Source organism: Vanessa tameamea, chromosome 14 (assembly GCF_037043105.1).
Source record: "Vanessa tameamea isolate UH-Manoa-2023 chromosome 14, ilVanTame1 primary haplotype, whole genome shotgun sequence".
NCBI lineage: Eukaryota > Metazoa > Arthropoda > Insecta > Lepidoptera > Nymphalidae > Vanessa > Vanessa tameamea.
This window is the reverse complement of record NC_087322.1, coordinates 10,722,121-10,745,352: the sequence shown is the minus strand read 5'-3', so window position 1 is coordinate 10,745,352 and position 23,232 is coordinate 10,722,121. Positions and strand designations below refer to the sequence as shown.

Genomic DNA, 23,232 nt, shown 5'->3' with positions numbered 1-23,232 from the left:
CCATTTTTTGACAGCAAAAATAATATATTTTTATATAAAATATGATTAAGCAATCGTCATAAATAGAATCGCGGTTACTTGTACATTACCTTATATTCAAACAGTTATCATATACTAGAACCTCTTTACACATTCCATGTTATGTGCAAAGGGTTTCGCATTATTGTTTCCTACAATATAAGTTTCTTGATTTAGATTTATTCTTAAGCCAAGATTATAGAGTCAGCAAAAATACGTCAGTCTCTTATTGGAACAAGAGGCAAGATGTAAGGCTACAGACCCCGAGTTTCTGGGTTCAAGCAAGGTCGTGGCAAAAAAAAGCTATCATAGAAAAAATCTCAGTAGCAGCCCGAAGTCTGGTGGTGGAAAGTGTATATATTCACGTGACTCAGAACGCCCAAAAAGCCGCTGGTCCTGCACCAATGTTCGGTTGTATCGGATTTGCTATCACATCCGATTATGCGGAATATAACGGAATACTTCTCGGTGGTAGGGCTTTGTGCAAGCCCATCTGGGTAGGTACTACCCACTCATCAGATATTCTGCCGCCAAGCAGAAATACTTGGTATTGTTGTGTTCCGGTTTGATGGGTGAGTGAACCAGTGTTACTACAGGCACAAGGGACATAACAACTTAATTCCCCATATTAGTGTAGAAGTAAGGGTATGGTTAATATTTCTAACAGCGCCAATGTCCATGAGCAGTGGTGACCATTTAACATCAGGTGGCCCACTGTGTCGTGTGCAGTAGTAGCGCTCCACCTATCAATTACATAAAAAAACTCTAAAATGTTATGTGTCTTTTAAATGTTAATCATTACAATCAATCGAGTAAATCTTTTTTATCTCTTATTGTTCACAACTGTTTTGTCTTTGCATAAGGTGTATTTTCACATTTTTTGGTGCTGAGAACGAAATTCAGTGAAACTTTTATCAACCATTACGATAACTTTAATTATAATAGCTAACAAAACATTAATTGAATGTCAATATTTCATTTCTAACTAAGAGTGCATTACATTCAATGAAAGGTTAGTTTATATTTTGCTTTGTAAATCGAATTGCAATTTTACGTCGAAATGCTGCATTTGCTTCGAGTCTTAAAGTCTTAAATATGTCTTCAATCAATGTGAACAATTTCGATGTTATAATATATTTAAGTTTAAATCAGAACTTAATGTTTCATGATAACACTAGTAAGTAAAACACATTCGAGATGAATCTCTGTCACATCTAGATTACCCAGAAAATATAAATAAATCACAATTTTAAAGAAAAAACATGAATAGGGATTAACCCTTATCAACCTACAGTAACGATTAATCACAAACGCTATGCCGCATGTTTAAATACACATTCACATAAATATATTCATATATATATATATATGAATGCTGTAGCATAACGATGTCTGCACATACGATGTTTTTTAAATATTCTCCTTGAAAAACGAATAATACAATATTTTTCGTCAACAGAACAGAGTAGCTTAATAATATATACACTATTTCTTTTGATTATTTTACGTCACTTTCAACGTTTTTGTCGTTTGGAAATTATATAAATTAAAATGTCATACTAATTAATACCTTTGAGTGGGTTTATTGTATGCAATTTGAATTCAAGCAAAAAATATTAATCCGATTAATAATAATAATAATAGCCTTTTATTCAGATCTCTTAATAGGTTACAGTAAATTTGAACTTAAAAAAACTAACACTAACTCTTAACTAATTAAAAAAATAAAAATTAAACTAATATCTGTTACTTGGTTATCACTTGTAGATCTGTTTGTTTGAACTCGTTCGGTTCTGATAAGCCTATGATTGGTATTAAAACTGAATCTTTTGATGACGCTAAAGTTGGTAAAATAACGGGTTCTGTTGGTCAAGATAAAATCAATTTCATTTTTTATTTGGCGGCTTGGTGAGATCCAGGTCCACATGTTTTTCCTGTTTTTCTTGTACACTGTATTTCGGATCGTTAAGTTATTTTGTAGTGCAAAGTTTATAATTTTTTCCCCATTCCTACTTCTGGGCTTGTTACTATACGTAAATGGTCCTAATATTGTGTTTTCTCCTGGGCGTCTTGCTCCAATTTGACCATTGTAGTCTCCCATTACTATTAGATTTTTAAGGCTGTGTTTTTGAATTGCTCCATGTAGATCATGGTAGCAGGTATTGATGGTTTCTAAATTTGATTGCTCTGTTGGTGAATAAACTTGTACAATAGACCATGGGTTCTTATATCCTGGTAGTTTCACATTCATAATCGCTATGCGCTCTGAGATACCAATGAATTCTTCTACATACTTCTTTATATGATCCGTGATAATAAATCCTACCCCATGTTGACCTTGCCTCTCCCCTAGGTGGTAGAATAAGTAATCTGGATGAGAAGTGATACTTTCGCCCATTCTTCTGACTTCACTCATACCAACAATGTCCCATTTGATTGAATGATTGACCCAAAACTATCCTTTATTTTTATTTTTCGTATATGTTGTGTATATATATTTGTTTATGTATATATCACTAACGAAAGCGCGCGACAGTAACAGCCTGTAAATTTCCCACTCCTAGGATAACGCCTCCTCTCCCTTTGAAGAGAAATTTTAGAGCACATTCCATCACGCTGCTCCAATGCGGCTTGGTGGCTACACATGGGGCAGAATTCCGTTGAAATTAAACACATATCACGCATGACACTCTTCGCGATGTATTCCTTGCGGCCGAGCATGAAATGAATTATGAACTCAAATTAAGCACATAAAATTCTGTGGTGCTTACCTGGGTTTGAACCTGCAATCATCGGTTAAGATGCACGCGTTCTAACCACTGGGCCATCTCGTCTTATCGTGACGTGTCGTTGAAAGCGCGCCGTGATACTTTTTTTTAAAAGTAGTTCTACATTAAATTACTTATTTTTTAATAAATTAAATAAAAAAATATTTGTCTCTCGCACACTAAGACAATATGTAACTACGAGTCACTCACTCATACTAATGCACGACGAGAATATTTTTTTTTATATTTAGTAATTTGGCTCAGTACTTCGGAGATATTATACAATGTTTGAAAATATTCATAATGGAAAGACCGAGGGAATTGTGATGTGTGAACACAGTACAAGTGAAAATGTAACTGAGCTTGATACTGATTGAATTTTTAAATTTGTATAAATCTCAACGTTCGAATGTATCATGATGTTACTCGAACTAATATATTTTGCAAGTAAGCTCTTTAGAATCATAATTTTACAAAATGCAAAGATATTTACAAGATTTAATTAAAGGTTAAAACTATTACAGCAGTATTTCCTGAGAACTAATTTCGTATCTTATATTAAAAAAAGAACACTAATTAGTGTTCTTTTTTTAATTTAATATTCTAATGTGGTGATGGTGAGTGGTCACCAAAGTCTTCAAACCCTCATCATCAATGCGCCTTCAATCTTAGGAAATTAAATGTTAAGTCTCTATGCCTGTAGTTACACTTTTTTTTTATATGTCCGGGCAGACATGTGACCACTCCACCTGATGGTAAGTGGAAGTGGAGTCCAAATGCGAAGACGACTAGTACAGTCAGCTAAAATGAGCTGCACCAGTCACCCTCGCCATGCCAGCCCGCAACTTGCTCACTCACCCTTCAAACCAGAACACAACAATACTGAGTACTGCTGTACGGTGATAGAATATCAGATAATTGGGTTGTACCCACAAAATTGTGACTCTATGGAAACACAATAATTTTGAACGATACTTACTTACCAGCGATGCTATGGCGTCCGAAGACGTAGGATTTAATTGATTTGAACCACTTATATCATAAATATTATCACAATACACTTCCTTTTTCGAGCTGTCAAAATTAACGACCGTTATAAATATCTTGGGTAACAAAGACGAACACACTTGCTCCTTGGTTTTGGTAGCGTGACTACTTAGGAGGAATCCTTGATTTGACGTCATTTTGAAAACATTTCCTTGTTTTAGTGTTATTTTGTATTCCTAATTGATATGTAATTGATAAGTTCATTTTACTTATAGTTAACATAGAATTTATATTAAAATATATATTAATGGTAGAAAATTGATATTCCAAACAATATATTTTTTTTTAATTTTGTTGTTATGTTATGGTTTGAAGGGTAAGTAAACCTGTGTAAGTACAGGACCAAGGGTCATAATAACTTAGTTCCTAAGATTGTGTGTGCATTGGAGATGTAAGGAAGGCTATTTCTATTCATATTCAATATATAATATATAAATAAGACCCGCTGAGTTTCTTTCGCCGGCTCTTCTCAGGTCAGATGTTTCCTTTTCCGAACCGGTGGTAGTGTTTAATTTGACTACCAATAAGTAAGTGTAATGCTTCTATATTTAATAAAGGAATTTGAGTTTGATTAAACTTACAACGCCAATGTCTATAGGTAGTGGTGACCACTTACCATAAGGTGATCCATGTTATCGTCAGCCTACCTATTTCTTAGAAAAATATTAACCAGCATTACCTACATACATATACATATATATGCACACACATGACCAGCAGCTATACACAATTGCAATGCAATTGGATCTGTCGGTTGCAAGTCTGTTTGGAAGATTTACTTGCAGCTTATTCGAGAAATACCAGACGCAAACCTTTTGAATAGAATGGTCTAAATACTATTTATTACTGAATTCTTTAATTTGAAAAACAATTGATTAGTTCAACTTGTTTAAGGATTTTGTAATTATAGATTATTTTAAAATTTAGTTTTGTTTAAGAATGAAAAAATTGATAAAATATTCAAATATTCTATCGTGTTTATTATATAAATTAGTTTGTTAGTTTTGTATTTGTAATCTGGAATGTAGAAGATATTTTAAGCCTGATTTCTACGGTTGTAATCGATTTATTCATCATTAAACATCTATTCCGCAGTTATTTATAACTTGGTGAATTAAAAAAATTAAAGCTCATTTAAAAATCATTGATAAATAAGGCACATTACTCAATACAAGACTATATTAAATATAAAAATAGTGTTTAAAACGAGATATTTACCATGTTTTTTATTTTTATTTGGTGGAGCTCGATATTTCGACATTATCTACGAATGTCTTGTTCACGAGACTGACTAAATATCCCGTTTTAAATACTGTTAGTAATAAAAATAACCATGTTAATTTAAAATCTTATAAAAATAGTGTTTATTCTGGACAGGAATATTTCTAGGCTATATAAAAATTTAATTGTATACTGTCGGTATGTAATTAAAATGGTGGAAAAGAAACTGCCGAGTATCTTGCCGGTTCTTCTCGCTAGAATCTACTTTCCGAACCGGCGGTAGCTTTGCATTTAATTCAACACTGTGATATGACAATTCAAAAGTACTTGTGGGAGCCTAGTGCAATAAATAATATTATGATTTTATCTTCGTATTATATATTACTAGCGACCCACCCCACCTTCGCACGGGTGCAATGCTGATACTAAATACTACAGAATGTCTTACAACGTTTACAGTTTTTCAGTCAATAGACAATATGAACCGCTAAACTTTCCTCTTGAATCAATCTATCTATTAAAAAAACCGCATCAAAACCCGTTGTGTAATTTTAAAGATCTAAGCATACATACGGACAGACAGACGGTGAGACACTTTGTTTTATACTATGTAATGATAGATATGAAAGAGCGCTTGAAAAATATCATAAATATAGATTTTTTTTTTTTCGTTCAAAGAATTGTTTTTGCGTTTTATTAATGCTACAATTTTCGAGAATGTTCTTTTTATCCTCACTAACATTAATAAGAGACCTCAATATCTGACATTAGAACTATTTAAAATAAGAACTTTGTTCATTTCGCAATCAAAAAACTTACCTACCCAGCAAACTTTGGAAGTACAAAAAGGATTTGTATGTGTGCGTACAGCAAAACACATAACTTGTATCAAGCGTTTACGTCTGAATTGTGATTGGCTGTATTTAAAGATACATTAGATGAGTGAGTAATCGGCGTTCTATTTACGAGTAACTACAACCTTTAATTTTAAAGTTATTTCAATAAAATCAACATTAATATTTGTTTTATTAAATACATTTCATTGTTGTTTTGATAAGCATAAACTATTGATAAAATATATTATAGCATATTATTATCAAATTGGATGTTGATAAATATATTTGGGATTAATAGATTACGACATCATTTTACGGATGTAATTTTCAATACGAAACTGTCATAGTATAGCGAGTTTTTAAAGAGTATTTCATTTTGTTGTAATTCAACCGAATTTTTAAAAAACCGTAAGAAACTCTCTTATCTAAAGCTATCCAAAATATATATCTAATTATATATTAAACTAAATAGCAGGATCGATCCTGACCTCTTGAGCTATTGTCGTCCTCACTCCTAATATCGTATTTTTTCTTTTGTGCAAGAAGTGGGGATGAAAAGTACCCGAGGGATCTTCATTGAATCTGAGACTTTTTCACATCACTGGGCGGCCAGAAAACTATTGCGCTATTGATGCTTTAATTTTTCAATAAAAAGAAACTATCATCCTTAAAAAATAATTTAATCCTACAACGTGCTATCTCTGGAACACGTAATAAATCACAACATGAATATCATTATCTTTATAATAGTTAAGAAGTTAAGTTATACTTCAGCAGACACTTCGAGAGCTCACGATAGTTTGCACCCTCAGGAATTGTCACGTTCCCAAGGCGTTACGTCCCTAATCGTTTGCCTGACCTCACATGGGTATTACCTACAGAATAGCTATGTATATGCGGCGTGATGTCGGTTAGAACTCAATTATCTTAACCGAAGACTGCGGGTTCAATCCGACAAGAAGAATTTTCATGCGCTTAATTTAACACACGCTTTTCTTTATGATATAAAGGTTTAAAAAAATCTAATACCAATTATATTAAAAAGTTTTTAAACGGTATATTTATAGTTAAAATTAATATGCTATTTATTTTAAGAAAGTATACGAAATATTTAAGTTGATAAAAAGTTGACTGTTTCATTCCCGGGAGAAATTATTTTGATAAGGATTAATAGCATGAGTAAAATAAATGCGTTTAAATGTAGTCCAAAAAAATTCAAGATTTTTAAATAAAAAAATGGTTGTTGTGCCTCGACATAGATAGGTATAGTGTGTCGCGGACTTTTTTGTAGATATTTGTAAGTTCTATGAACATTTTATGGTTCTATCTTTTATAGTTTAGGCAGCGTACGCAAAATAAGTAAATTTTTTTGTTGATTTTTTACACCTTGTGTCCGAAAAACCCAAATATCTTACAGAAACCTATTTTTTCCAAAATAAAATTTAGCCTATGTTACTCGTGGATAATGTAGCTTTCGAATGGTGAAAGAATTTTTTTAATTGGTCCAGTAGTTTTTGAGCCTATTCATTACAACCAAACAAACAAAGTTTTCCTCTTTATAATATTAGTACAGATATGGCGGCGACTGCGATACCGTTTTGAACCCGTAATCATCGATTAAGATGTACGCGTTCTAACTACTGGGACATCTCGGCTCACATGGCGTAGGTCTCAGGCAATTAAACACAAAGATACAGTATAATAATTCTTGTATATTATGTGGGCAATCACAAATTATAAAGTAGGTATATTATAACTATCAGAGTTGCGTGGACCAACGGTCCCGTTTGGAAGGCCCGAACTGTATCGCTCTCTATAGTAAAATTTAGCTTCCAAAACACCGCTCTCGAAAGAATTAAAAATGTGACAGTTGTTCCTTCAAATGATTCCGATCACGTGACTCATTACGTCACGGCGTTCACACCCCACAGATACAACAAAATCAATTTGAGTTACTAATTATTCGACGACATATATATTTTTTCTGTCTATTATAGTTTTGGCAGCGTTCACTTGGAAAACGTTCAAGCCGACAATTTTTTATCCGAAAATGTTGGCATAACGAATATATCTATAAAAAAAAAACTTATGCGTAACATTCATTTTAATAATTAATATTATACGTGAATTAATGATAATATCCATAACGTGATGATGTAGTTCGTAGCATTTTTAGATCACAAGACTGTTTTTTTATTTATTTAAAATATAATGTATGCATATAGCAAAGCGTGGTTACGTCGATATTTTTATTGTCTTTCAAACAATTTTATTTTTTAATTTAACATTATTATTGAAATATATTTTTTATTGACTAAAATATGATATACTTATTACATAAAATGATATTAATAAAATATAGATTTTTTTAACTAATTACTTAAATCCAATATCATCGAGACAATAACTAACCGAGACATTTAAAATTTCACTGCTAGGCGGAATTTTAGAATTGTCTTCGAACTACAATTGCTAGGAAATTGGAAGTGTCAGCTGTTGTAATGTCGTTAGGGTTGTCAAGGCTGAGAAAATACATAGTAGCAAATTAAGTCGTTTTAACTCCGCTATATAATTTAATTATGAACAAACACAACCCTAACTTTTTATTATATGTTTTACTTATTTACTTAGTTTCTAAATATTATTATTATAAAAACTAAATATTTACGTTAACTTATACAGATTACAAATAAAAATTTTGTCAATTATTCTGCTGCATAAAAACGTTCTTGCTTTTCGATTCATAGCTCCAAGTGAGACCACTCCACCGTGCTACACAAATATGTTTAATACAAGATCTTTATCACAATAACATCATCTAGCACTAAATAAATTATAAACACAATATAAGTAAATAAAACCTACTCGGGATTGATATATCAAATTTAGTTTAAAATTCACGTGTTCTACATACTTAAAATATTACCTAGTCCTAGTGCAACCAAATATGAGTCTCACGCTCAGCTTTAAGCTGTTGTAAGCTGCTAGTTTTCAGTGGAGCCTAAAATTAGTAAGTGATAAAGAATAAGACTGTCCGTCTATACTGTAAGATGACGTAGAAATAAAATTAAATAAAAATAAATTTAAAAAATCCCAATATAAAGAATAACGAACTATTATTTAAGAGTGAAGGGCGTCAGAATAGTCATCGAAATGGAAATTGACTGTAAATTAAATAAAAAAAAAAAGATAAAAATGATAGATAAAAAGATAAATAACTGCGATCCAACGCGAGAACAGAGTATTTATTATATAATAGGTATGTAGGTTAAGCGTTATATGATTTTTTTTATGGTATTCACTCTGCTGTGATATAGGTATTTTATATTTCCTTAAAGAATCCAAGAGATTGGAATTTTAATCAGTACTGAAAAACGAAGTCTCGACAGTTATGGCAAATGTTCTAAAGAAAATGTCCGTTAGAAAAAAAGAAGATAAACTTTTTTAAAAAGGAGGACTTTAAAAAAGATGGAAGAGCACAGCTCGTCTTGTTTATTTTATATAATGTTCGATCGAAATAGTAAAACAATGTAAGACATTTTATTTAAAGTCATAGTAAATTACACACAGATCTATGAATATTTTAATTTGAAAATCTCAATTTATAATCTGTTTTATAACGCATACAGCCAGCCCTGTTAACCGTGTAGTGGATTGGGTTTCGTTATACCGAGTACAGCTTATTCGTGAAATATTCATGATAAAAGTCTCCGAGCCAAAGGATTGAACTTTAAAAGATTTTAATTTTTACTTTAATTAGTAATTTAGTAACAAAATCATTGTTTTGGACAATCGTAGCTTGGTGAATGTCTAAATTAATACTTATTAAGTAATGAGCCGAGTTGGTCCAATGGTTAGAATACGAGAATCTTAACCGATTGTAGTTTCACACCATTAATTATGATGTGCTTATACATGTTTATAATTCACATCTAAATCAGTTGTAAACGAATACTTCTTTATTAAGCTTGCACGTGTTGGATATGTGATACATATTTTGTGATTAATCTAGTCTTGTGATTAGCCATAAATACTGCTACAGAAAGAATTAAAATTCACTACTTAATTTATCAACTGCGGGACTTAAGATATATATATACAAAAAATACAAACTAGCAATATTAAAATTTATTAAAAGTTTTTTTTTAGTAATTTACTTTAAATAGAAGAAAAGATCGCGAGAAAGGATGCATTCTTACGAGTATAATAATTTTCTTTTGAAATCCCAAGAAGACAAAAGTGTGCTTGCTATTGTCTATTTGTAAAAATGTTATTGAAACTTTTTGTTTGTTTTTGTTTTTCTTAAATAATCAAATCTTTACAGACGTGTTTTTCATGTATTAAGAGTCATTTTTCTTTAATTTCATTTACTTTTTTTTTCAAGTGGTAGTGCCACACTGCATACCTTCGGGTTGCAGCCAAATGGGCCGGCACGGCCGGGGAAGTACCAATCTACAAGTCAGCAGATTGGGATGGGATGCGGTCCTTCTTTGCATCCTACCCATGGGGGTTTGTTTCTCGCCGGATGATCCGAGCGTTATTGCTGACTCTGTTGCCGATGTGGTGCTTCAGGGTATGGAACTGCTCATTCCATATTCTGCGGTGCCCATCGGTGGCAAGTCCCAGCCCTGGTTTGGTCGTTTTTGCCAAACGGCCTCAAACCGAAAATGGGAACGTTACCAAGACTGGGCTAACGCATCTGCGTCTCGTGATGTAAAGACTAGTGCATTCAGAAAGGAATATAACTCTGAATCTAGGTTGCTAAGGCGAAGACGGAGTACATTGGCAGAATTGGCGAGAGACTGGTGCGCCTCCCTTCAGGAACACGTGCGTTCTGGTCTCTCGCTAAGGCTGTCTTAGAGAATTTCTGTCAGCCTTCCTTTCCATCTCGGCACAAGGACGGTGAGTCATTGGCCCATACCGCGAAGGAGAAAGCTGATCTTTTATGCTCTCACTTCGCGTCGAATTCGACTCTGGATGACCGAGGAAAGTCACCACCAACAATACCGCGATGTGATACCACGATGCCGGAGGTTAAATTCCGGCAAAGTGCAGTTCATAAAGCAGTTCTTTCCTTGGACATTCATAAGTCGAGTGGACCCAATGGCATCCCTCCAATCGTGCTACGGACATGTGCTCCCGAGTTGGCACCGGTCTTATCGCGTCTTTTCCGGCAATCCTACGCATTAGGCGTCGTCCCGAGCTCCTGAAAATCTGCTTTGGTGCATCCGCTTCCTAAAAAGGGTAACCGCTCAGACCCGTACAATTATAGACCTAAAGCCATTACCCCCTTGTTCTCCAAAGTAATGGAGTCCATTGTAAACTGCCAGCTCCTGCGGTATCTAGAGGAGTATCAGCTGATTAGTGACCGCCAGTACGGTTTCCGTCGGGGTCGCTCAGCCGGTGATCTTCTAGTTTACCTTACTCATAGATGAGCGGAAGCAGCTGGACATAGCGAAGGCCTTCGATCGCGTGTGGCACAAAGCGCTTCTTTCGAAGCTTCCTTCCTATGGGCTTCCCGGGAAATTATGCAATTGGATTACCAGCTTTTTGGCAGATCGGAGCATCAAGGTCGTTGTCGACGGTGCATGCTCCGACCAAAAATTCGTCAATGCTGGTGTTCCACAAGGCTGCGTTCTATCACCCACTCTGTTTCTTCTGCTAATCAATGACTTATTGCAAATCAGTAACATTCACTGCTATGCAGACGACAGTAATGTAGACAACCTCATACACCGGCCGTGCTAATATTTCTCGGGAAAACGTCGAAGAAAACCGGAACAAACTTGTGTCTGAAATCGAGTCTTCGTTAAACAAAGTCTCGAACTGGGGCCGGCTAAGCTTAGTCCACTTCAACCCCAAAAAGACGCAAGTTTGCGCGTTAACCGCCAAAAAAACACCATTCGTCGTATCTCCACGATTTGAGAACATTCCGTTAGCCGCCACAGCTAGTATCGGAATATTTGGCGTTGATATTTCGAGCCTTGTTCAGTTCCACGGTCAATTGGAAGGCAAAGCCAAATTGGCATCAAAAAAGCTCGGTGTGCTCAGCAAGGCAAGACAGTATTTCACGTTGACCCATCGCATAAGACTATACAAGGCGCAAATTCGGCCTCACATGGATCACTGCTCTCACCTCTGGACGGGTGCTCCCCACTACCAGCTCCTTCCATTTGACCGTATCCAACGTAGAGCAGCTCGAATTATCGACGATCAAGCCCTTTCTGATCTGCTCGATCCTTTGGCTCTGCGTAGAGATGTTGGATCACTCTGCATCTTCTACCGAATCTTCCATGGGGAATGTTCCGAGGAATTGTTTGGATTAATCCCGGCAGCTGAATTTCACCTTCGGACATCTCGTCAAAATTCTAAATTTCACCCGCATCAGCTAGATGTCCGAAAATCCACAACAGCGCGAATTTTAAGACATTTTCTGCCTCGCACAACCACTCTGTGGAACCAGCGTTCTCCGGTGGTTTTTCTGAACCGATACGACTTGGGAACCTTCAAAAAAAGGGCGTACTCCTTCCTAAAAGGGCGGCAACGCATCTGCAACCTCCCTGGTGTTGCAGATGTCCATGGACGGTGGTAATCACTTTCCATCAGGTGAGCCTCCTGCTGGTTTGCCCCCTATAACATAAAAAATAATAATAAATAAAAAATGTACGACTTTTTATTTACGTGCAGCGTCATAATGTTAATTTTATAATTACTGATGACAATACAAATTAGACTGATTTCATTTGGTGTTACGGCTTTGTGTGAGCTCGTCTGGGTAGGTATCACCCACTCATCACATCAATTGCCAAATAGCAATACTTTTAATTTGTTGTTCCGGTTTGAAGAGTAAGTGAGTCAGTATAACTTCAGGAATTTATAAGGAACATAACATCTATGGGGGTGGGGGTTAATATTTACAGTACCAATGTCGTATACTTATCTTTAGGTGACCCAATTGCCAGGCTGCTTATCATAATATGACAAAAAAAATTTTTTTTTTGAAGTTATATTTAAAAAATACTTGAGACTTTAAGACTCTGCAGTTCAGTTATTTAATAAGAACGAAACCTTCAAGCACCAGAAACGTTGCATGATACTATACCAACGTTACACTACAATTCAATAAAAATCATATTTTTGGTGCTTCATCGTAAAAAATTTCAAATAAAATATACAGTTTTGTAGCCGACTCAAATTTACATATTATTTCTTTAACATTACAATTTAGAAATAAAAACATTTAAGCAAAAACAAAAACGAGAGTTATGAAATCCATTATCAGTAACTTACAGGATAAATAACGTAAAGTAATAATAAATCTATTTACTTTTCCCCCACGATCTCGCCGCATTACTTTTTTTCGAGGACAAAATTTCATTTCATAAACAGGAAAACGTCTCGGATCAGATCAGATAGATTTTTTTTCATCAAAATATAAGATTTAATATATCAAGCTCTTGAAATTAATTGTTTTTTTTTCTGGCAAGTTAAACACGAACAAATAATATGTTAATTACTTTTAAATTTAAAATTTTCATTCATATTATAAATTATTGATAGTAACATTTTATTTTATTGGATAATATTAAAAAAGCCAAAACTTTTGCTTACAATATTAAGTTAAGTCCATCTTTAGTTCGGACTTGCGCGTTCCGTAGACCGACGTAGCAGTCACTCGTGCTACACCGAGCGCTACGCACGCTACCTCTACAAATGCTGCGAACATTCTACGTACGAACTTTGTGAGAATTAAAACTAAGTGAGTGGTTTCGAAGTGGGAAAATTATCGTGTAAAAAATTCTGAGTGTATAAAGATGTGTGTGTGTTTTTTTATTTACAATGTTTTGTTCGTACCGTTCAATTTACAAAGCGGACCAGCGTTGACCTTTTCATTTTACAGGTGAGTTGTGTATTTTTAATTAGGATGCTGAATTCGGTTGTTCGGTCTTCGGTCTGGAAATTTTTACTTATAATTTGTTTGTTTGGAATATCATTGTTGATTATAAAATAAAATTCTTTGTATTAATATTAAATGAGTATTCTTGTTTTTAAGAAAAAAAGAATCGTATATAACTAAATTATATATAAGTTAAAACTTAATAAATAAAATATTGTTTAATATTTTTATTTTGCATTCTGGGTATTATTAAAATAGGAAATACTCATTTTAAAGGAAACAGTAGGTAAAAAAAATACTTTTAATAGTTTTTTTTTAAATACCATGGGAATTTAATTAAAATACCTCAGCGTTGCCGATATTTAATATAAAAATAATAATAGAATAAATAAATGTATTACTATTTACATTTAAACAAATAATACTATGGTAAATAATTCATAAACAAAGTTTAATAATTAACAAACACATGATCCACTATTGGTATATTCTATTTTTAAATTTCAACCGTTATTAGATAAAACTCGGTAAGCCTTGGCCACACAGCCCACAGCTTCTGCAACTCGGCTTACTTTTGTAGGAGATAAATCCTATTCGCCCTAAATCGCTTCAGTTCCCGAGAATATCACTATAAGTTCTGACCAGAAATTCTGAATACTGTCATATTCTCTGACACCAACAAACTTATCTTTTAATGATCGTATGACAATCTACTTATCTTATTAGTAACTGTCATTCATATTTTACACCCATTAATTGTCACTTTCCCTTCTTAAGTGTTATAAACTTAATGCCTTTGAAACCGGTAAATTTGTGATAAAGCTTTGTGCAAGCCTTTCTGAGTAGGTACCATCTAGTCATCATATGTTCTAAGCAGCAATATGCAGCCAGTGTAACTAAAGGCACAATATCTCAATTCCCAAGGCATTGGTGATGTATGAAATGATTTATTTTTACGGTGCCTGTGTCTGTGGCAGTGGTGACTTCTTAACATCTGTCATAAAAATTGAACATTTAGAAAAAAAAAAAAAAAAATCTGTGATGGAAATTTAAATTGATTTATGAGTTTTCTTCCATTTTCCCGAAATTCGACCACTTAGTGGTTTGCGTACACGTTTTGAAGCGTAAAGACAAATCGGTAACATTCAAAGTTATATTCAACTTTTGTTCTTTACATTATAAAAGATACGATTTGACGTTTGAATTAGTATTCATTTGTTTTATGCGGGTTATGTAAATGTTATTACTTTAATATACCAGCGTGAAGAGAAAACACGCAATTATGTTAAAGAACTAAGTAGCTTTTAACTACTAGTTTATCTCGATATATTTTACATTGCTAGTTCATTTTTATATTGTATCCTATAAAATAACAATTAAATATTATTATGTCTGAGATAAAATAATAAATTTGTTTAATTAAAAAATATCTCCAATGTTTGTTTAAAATTAAGATGGACGCTTATTATTGAGTTTGAATTTACTTTTGATATTTCCATAGATAATAGTATTTACTCGTATGTTATACTCATAACGAATGTTATGTCTTACCTTTTATCTATATAGATCATCATATCATATATAATATATATGATATAAATATCAAAAACTATAATATCAAAAATTCCAAAAAAAAAAAATCTCTGTCTTTTTGTTACGCTTCAATAGATAAATAAGTCATTGATCTGATTTTGATGAAATTCCCGAAGTTTTACATTATATATGTAAGCTTCTTTTCCTGATTTCCCAATTATAGGTTACAGTGTGATTGAAGAGTATGCGATTGGAAAGCACCCCACACACGAGTGAGAGTGAGCGTGAAACTAATACAGTTTCTATATATTTTTTTTTTATAATTCTTCGACGAAACTTCAAATAGAAAATATTAAAATTAACGCACGAGTATATCAACCATTATAAGATTTGCGTATACATAACTCTAATAGATGCATTTATTGTTAAACTTTAAACACAAAATAACATTTAAAAATGTATCAATGATAATTTACGTTCTTCTTACTAATCTTTATCTCTCGCCAATAACGTAGTAATAAAGAATTTTGCTCAAAAGAACTCAATAAGTGTTGGACAGTTAAGTCTTTTTTTTTTAATTCTGTTCGCTGCCGTCTTTTTCATTAGTCGTCGCTTTAAAAAGAACTTGAATGTAGAAGAAAATGGTGAGTGTTTTTGTTACGCTATATATTTTTTACGTACGTTTTTAGTATTTGTTTTTATTGCGGCACACAAATGGGATACCCCTAAAAATCTTCTTACGATCGCTAATAAAAGTAATCAAAATATAAACAGAAATATACTTTATTTAGGAAGGCTTTTACAAGTACTTTTGAATCGGAATTTGTAGTAAACTATATTAAGTGAAATTACCACCGGTTTGGAATGGTTCTATGGAGAGGAACCGACAATAAATTCAGTAGTTTCTTTATCTTGCCTGAAAGCTAACAAGTATTAGCACCACGCTTTTTTATCAACTATATACTCTTGTGTCGAATAATATACTTAATTAATAATGTATTTTCTATCTATTTCTAATTATTTGAATTAATGAATCGGCAAAGTTAAAAATATCTACGGATCTGAGTCGTATATTTAAATTATAAAATTAGAAATTTGATATACGCTGTGTACATTTACGTCAGTAACTGGCATCTAACTTAAAAATCTTTTTGCGTAAGATAGAAGTCCTTATTGGAGCAATTTATAGGGTACATAACTTTACGCTACGACCCTTTGGAGCAGATCCGTAACTATAAACGTCACCTGACGTGGGAAATTGTATAGAACAGGCGTGTACTTGTATAATTCAAATCTAACATGGGTTAAGCTTTGCATAGCTAGTTAACATATAATATAAGACTTATTTTGTATTGTAATATAATATTACCCGTAAGTTCTCGTTTCGTTTGATATTGTATTTACGCTGGCTTACGATTTATACAGAGCAATACAAAGCATCGTTGTTAAATGATTAACTTATGACATTATTCAGATACTCTGTTACATTGCGATAAAATCTTTTTTTTTTTAAATATTGGACAACATCACATACATTACTCTGATCCCAATGTAAGTAGCTAAAGCACTTGTGTTATGGAGAATCAGAAGTAACGACGGTACCACAAATACCCAGACCCAAGAAAACGTAGAAAACTAATGAACTTTTTCTACATCGACTCGGCCGGGAATCGAACCCGGGACCTCGGAGTAGCGTACCCATGAAAACCGGTGTACACACTACTCGGCCACGGAGGTCGTCAAAATCGTGTGTTATTTTCGTAATATTGAAATAAAATCGATTCAACTTTAAATAACGACATTGGTTTATTTGTTATCTTTATTCCAATTTTTTCAAATGTAAGGAAACATATTTACCAAATCATGACAAGTTGGATACATAACAATTTTTAGAATAAAATTCTAACTATTGCCATGGATTTGTTCTTGAATTGTTATAAGGACGAATTTACATATCGCACATAAAACTCTTATTGACTTCAGATATATAATTAGAATATGTATAGGAAATATTATTTTATTCAAATTAATATTAAAACTAGATTTATACTGTTTTTAACGATTTTCTTTTAATTTATTAAATAATTTTATCTGGTCTGGTCTACTAGCTTATAACTTCGCAGTTCCTAGATTCAAATATCAGATCAAGACAATAAAAAAAATATTTTAATTAAAAAATTAGCTTTCATTCCCTAATTTTCAGTTTTTCACTCACTAGCAGTCCAAACATGACGAATTTGGCAGTATTCCATTCCCGTGCCTCAAAAAACACGTCCAGATGTTGTACTGTGTCAGATCTCTCACAAGTCACATAGGATTATGGGAGTTGAAGAAAAAAAATCTATCGAGATCTCTCCTGCTCTAATGATCGGTCCCCTAGTGAAAATTTGGTCTGGACGATTTGAAACTTCCAAAATTCCTATCGACGTACTACTATAGACTAAATATTATTAGTTGTGGCCTTAGTTATGTAAGAGAGGAAGTGAATTGAGCTATTAATGAAAAAAAAATAACGTAATAACAATCACATACACAGAAATATAATTTATATTTATCACTTGGTATCGTAAGGCATGCACCCAACATAGTAAACAGGATGTCTTTGACTTCGCTGTAGTTGGAAAATAATGTAAACTTTATAGTATGTCGGTTCTTAATATTTATTTAGACATCCTCTACGATTCTCGGATATGTATATGATTGGTAATTTGTTAGTTTATAATAAATCTTGAAAGATTTTAAACTGTCAAAAACATCTGAATGCATAAAATTTAAATAGTTTACAGTTAGGCTAGTGTACTTATAACTTGTCTTAAATTGGCACCATATATTATTCTGTATTAAAAAAATAAGGTTTAAATTTTATTATCTAAGTACCTTGTCCTGCCGAGAAATAAATGATTATTTCGAGATATTTAAATAAGTTTTTTTTATCGTTAAAGGTCAAATCAAAGTTAATTGTATTCAGAAGGAGGTTATAATTTTGTCTTAGGCTCACGTCCAAAAATCGTTTAATAAGAAAAAAAAGTTGTAAGTCTTCAATGTTATTTCGTGCCAAGAATACAATGATTGCAGAAATTTTGAAATATAAAAAAAGTACAGTGACTTATCATAAAACAAATTTAAGATATATGTATATAAGCTTTATCAACAGTAACAGTGGATGACGACAGGCTGAATAAGCTGTTTTATATTTTCATTGTAGTTTATAATAACAGATTCCTATCCTCCCCATTCCCCATACCAAAAAATATGAAGGTGAAATATTAATAAATAATTCTTACAAACGAAGTCATATGATAATATTAAAAGAAGTTATAAATTAAATAATAAAAAGTACGTGTACTTTTATATTTTATATAATTGACAGAAGAACATTTATAATAAAATATTATTATACTTCTATTCCTTGAAAAACAATACAATAATATTCAACTTTTAATAAATTGAAGTTTAATAACTGTTAATACTCGTATGCAGCCCACGCTGTTTCATTTTATACTTTCGCAATGTATAAACCACAGATTTAGAGTAGGCTAGATACCGCAAGCCATCCGACCATGTGTGTGCTATGCACAAACTTGACGCGCTAATACTTTATTGTGTGTTCAATCGTGTTGTGTGATCGAGTATTTATAAAAAATCCATTATTAACTATAAAAACTTTACCAAGGTCAGTTTATTAAGTCAAGTCAATCATACCTTACCTACCATCGATTAGAAATTTTGTTTTTATTTTCAAGCAAAGCGGGGATGACGTCATCGTAGGTATAAAAAAAGATGACACGCTCAGTTTTTATACTATTTCTTGAACCTGCGGTATTTAGCCTACTCTAAATCTGTGGTATAAATGTTAAACGACGTTACGAGTATAATTAGAATAATAATCCTTCCCTCGCCTAATGTTGAAATGTTATACAAGTCACATCATAAGTATTTAATAATAATTAATTAAGATTTTTTGCGGTCTTCTATTTATTTTTCCCGTTCTTAATTTAAATATTTGGAAATTCAAACATTGAAAGTGTTTATCTGTGTAATGTTTTCAGGGTTTATGTATGTGTGTATGTGTGTGTTTTATTTATTCCACCGTCACTTTTAAAGGCTTAAGAGATTTTGATGTACTACGTTAGAATCCATACATTATCGCGAGCAAAGGCTATGATACGATTCGATACGAAAACGAAGAAAAGTCATACTACTAATATAGATAGTATGGCAATTCTTGGTTTTCGTATGGCAGTTGTATTTTTTTTTTAAATTAAGCTATTGTTGTTCCCGTATTTTTGAGTTTCATATTAAACCTTATTGTAAATTAATATAACGTAATTTAAGAGCGGCTTATATACAGTAATCAACTAACACTGTTAACAATTAAACTACGGTGTTTTTTAAAGAATTATTAATAATCGATCGATTTGATCCAAGAAGACGACAAGGTCGAAGTCCAGCGAAGATCTGCTGATGTTCAGTAAAAATATAAAATAACGCCACAATTTATAAAAATAAAATGTAAAAAAAGGCACGGGCAACTGTGAGCCCGTGGATGTTGTAAAGTAAATAAAAAAAAAAATCGATTCAGTCCAATAATCGATTAAATATCAAGACTCGTTCGAGATGTAGTAGGTTTTGAATTAAGATTTTTATTAAGCTTCACACACTCTGTATATAAAGCAAGTATAGCTTTAGTGCATGTATTAATTACTCGGAGGCCACTAAAGTCAGTGTCAGGGTAATCATCCTGAGAGGCTATCTGTGTGTGACGTCACGCAATTTAACGGGCACACTCATACGGCATACTTCATTTATCGGTAACTTATTTCATTTAATGCTTTTAGCGTTAATAGTAAATGAATTTTAGTTTTCATTTAATGTATTTTTATGTTAATTAATTATTTTTTTACGTTTGCTTTATTTATATTATTGTTTAAATCTAAATTGTTTGCTAACTTTATCTGCAGTGTGCTGTACAAATAAACTTGTCTGCGTTTTTGTTTTCTTAATTCCATAATAAATAATTACGTTTTTTTTTTTTATATACTTTGTGTTTATATATGTAAAGACATAAGTTTAGATTTTCCTTTTTACTACATAAGAACTGTAACTAAAAAAAATATTAAAACACCACTGCATATTTATGTTTGGTTCGACGCTTAGTTCTATAATTTGTAAACGGACTAGCACATGATATCTGATGGTTAGTGGTACCACTGCCCAGAGACATTGGTAATTAAAGAAATATTAAACCTTCGTCATATCACCAATGCGCGACTAACCTTGGAAAATTAGATTTTATGTCCCTTATGCTTGTAATTAAACTGGCTCACTCGCCCTCTAAGCCGGAACGTAACAATAGTTGGCTGTTTGGTGGTGGAATATGTAATGTGTGGATGGTACCTACCCAGACGGGCTTGCACAAAGATCTACCACGTTTAGACTTTATTTTATCATAATTAATATTATACGTGATTTTAAACATAATGTATAGAGTTATAAGAAATCACAAACGAGTTGCACGTTACTTGCACATTAAAAGGTCTTAAGCGCCCATTAAACTAAAACGAGATCAAATTATTGTAATCACTGTAAAATGGGTCATAGTCATGTTTTTATCTTGAATAAGTAAAGCGTTTAATTTCAGACCTAGTTTGTATAAAAATACCAGCTGTATTCATCTTTTGGTATATTTAAATAAAATATTAATATTTGTCCGGAAGAGATCGCTCTAAGTGAGGACTGAAGACTATTCAAAAAAGAGTTGCAATGTTGAAAACATTACACTCCTCAATTTCAAAACGCCGGGTTAGTGTATTTATGTATTTTACCATAACTTTTAATGAATGAGGAATTGATATAAACCTTGCATTAACCCAAGTGGTATTTCGCTGTAGTTAATTAATTTATTCTGAGCAGTCGTGATTTCACACAATCTTATGTCGTCTCACACACACAAAGATGTATTGTAAGCACGAATGTCACTAACTATTACACGCCGACAATATTTTAAAGGGAGGGGCGATCTTCGTTATCCTGTTTTAATAGATCTATAAGTGTATGTAGATTTTATACTTATGTTACGTTTTAAAGTCAAAAATACATACGTCGAAAGAATAAGGAATATATATATATATATCTAACAGACAAAAATAAAGGTTATTAACAATGCAAAGTCATATGTAGCACAGACTTCACATCTGCCTCAGAATCAATAAGATATGGAGAAGACGAGTTCTTAAACGGAAACCGCGACTCTGCAAACGCGAGAGAAGTACTCACGTTAGGTAAAGTGACGACACATTCAAAATAGTTGGGACGGTTTGAAAGTGCCGAACATAGGAATTTAAAGCATACTTTGACAAAGGTTTATGTCTAGTGAACTAACACTGATGATGAAACTATGGTGCTCTACAATGACGTCATGGACAAACCATCCATCAGTAAGAAGTATCCAATTATTACAGTTCTTACGATTTCGAACGATTGAATAGTGTAGACCAGAAAATATAACAAACAAACTCACAGCCACATTTTTATAACATTAGTTACGATATATTAATTTAAAAAAAAAAAAACTTAAATTTTAATTTACTCCTAGAGAAGCGATCACGTACTAGATAGTAATAACATTTTCCTCGTCTGTTTGAGTACGGATTATGGAAACTTCTGGATGGATTTTAATGAAACATGCATCGCGGATTATGTCTGGAATAAACATACATAATGCTCGTGATCTCGGTAAACGATAAAGTTCCTTTATTTATTCAAAAATACTTAACAAAGATGTTAAAATTTGTTTTTAATTGAAGTTTTTAAAAAAATCTAGTAAAATTTACTTGGTGGTAGGATTTGTGCAAGCCCGTCTGAGTAATACTCAGTATTTGTGTTCCGGTTTAAGGGCGAATAAGCCAGTGTAACTACATTGCACATTTTAGTTCTAAATATATTTTAAATATTTAATTTTAATGATACATAATAAACCTAAAGATAAGTTTGAAGAATTAACAATTCACTCATTTAAGCGCAGACTGAAAGTTATTTAAGGATATTACGTCACGTTACAAAATCACATGTAATGCTAGTAATCATTCAATCCAATTCACGCTCATCAATCTACACATCGTTAATTTTAATTTTCAATTTTTTTCAAAGTATGACATCTCTTTGTTTATTTTATATTAGGTAATTTTTTGCCCATAGGAACGAATTACCATTTAACGGGGAAAGGCTGCTAGCGATCTTGTCACTATTACACGCGGTCATGATTTATACAGTAAATATTTTTAATTTTTATATCTTTATAGTTAAGGTCTTATTATTTTATGTAAATAAACTTTATATAGCAACAAATCTCGAATTTAAAATATTGAAAGAAATAGAACTGTTAACTAATTCAACGTGAATGTTGCAAAGCAATAGATCTTGCGTAGGGATACCTTAAGACAATAAATCTCTTAGAATTGATTTAAGACTTCAATATCTATCTTAATAGTTGTTATTGCGATTTGCTTTTAAACCATTTGACACCTGATTCTCGAAGATGAACGAAATAATGTGTATGTAAAAATAAACTATTTTATTTAAGCTGTTTAAAGAACTTTTATGACACTTTTGTTATTTATTTTAGAAAATATACGACAGGTGATAGAAAATAATATATAAATATATTATATAACTATATATATACAATCGGACCCGTCCTCGCGTTACTCCGGCTACGTTATATACTGAATTATATTTTATTATAATATTTAAACCAAAAACCTTCTCTGAAATTAACTGAAGATAATGGTACAAATTTCGTGTCATAATATTCAACGGGTTTAAAAAACAGTACATATTTTTATAGATACCTTAATTGCGCAGCTAGCTGTGGGAACTAAGATATCTTGTGAGTAAATGTTAACACAGGTTC

At 32.5% G+C, this 23,232-nt stretch overlaps 1 protein-coding gene across 1 annotated transcript in view; it reads left to right on the top strand.

Annotated features, from left to right (window-relative positions):
• Positions 1–13,570: 13,570 nt before the first annotated feature.
• LOC113402078 (uncharacterized) overlaps positions 13,571–23,232 on the top strand; it is a 123,925-nt gene continuing 114,263 nt past the window's right edge. Inside the window, exon 1 of the mRNA XM_026642199.2 lies at positions 13,571–13,790. The gene's annotated coding sequence lies outside the window, so the exon portion shown is untranslated. The remainder of the gene's footprint in view (positions 13,791–23,232) is intronic.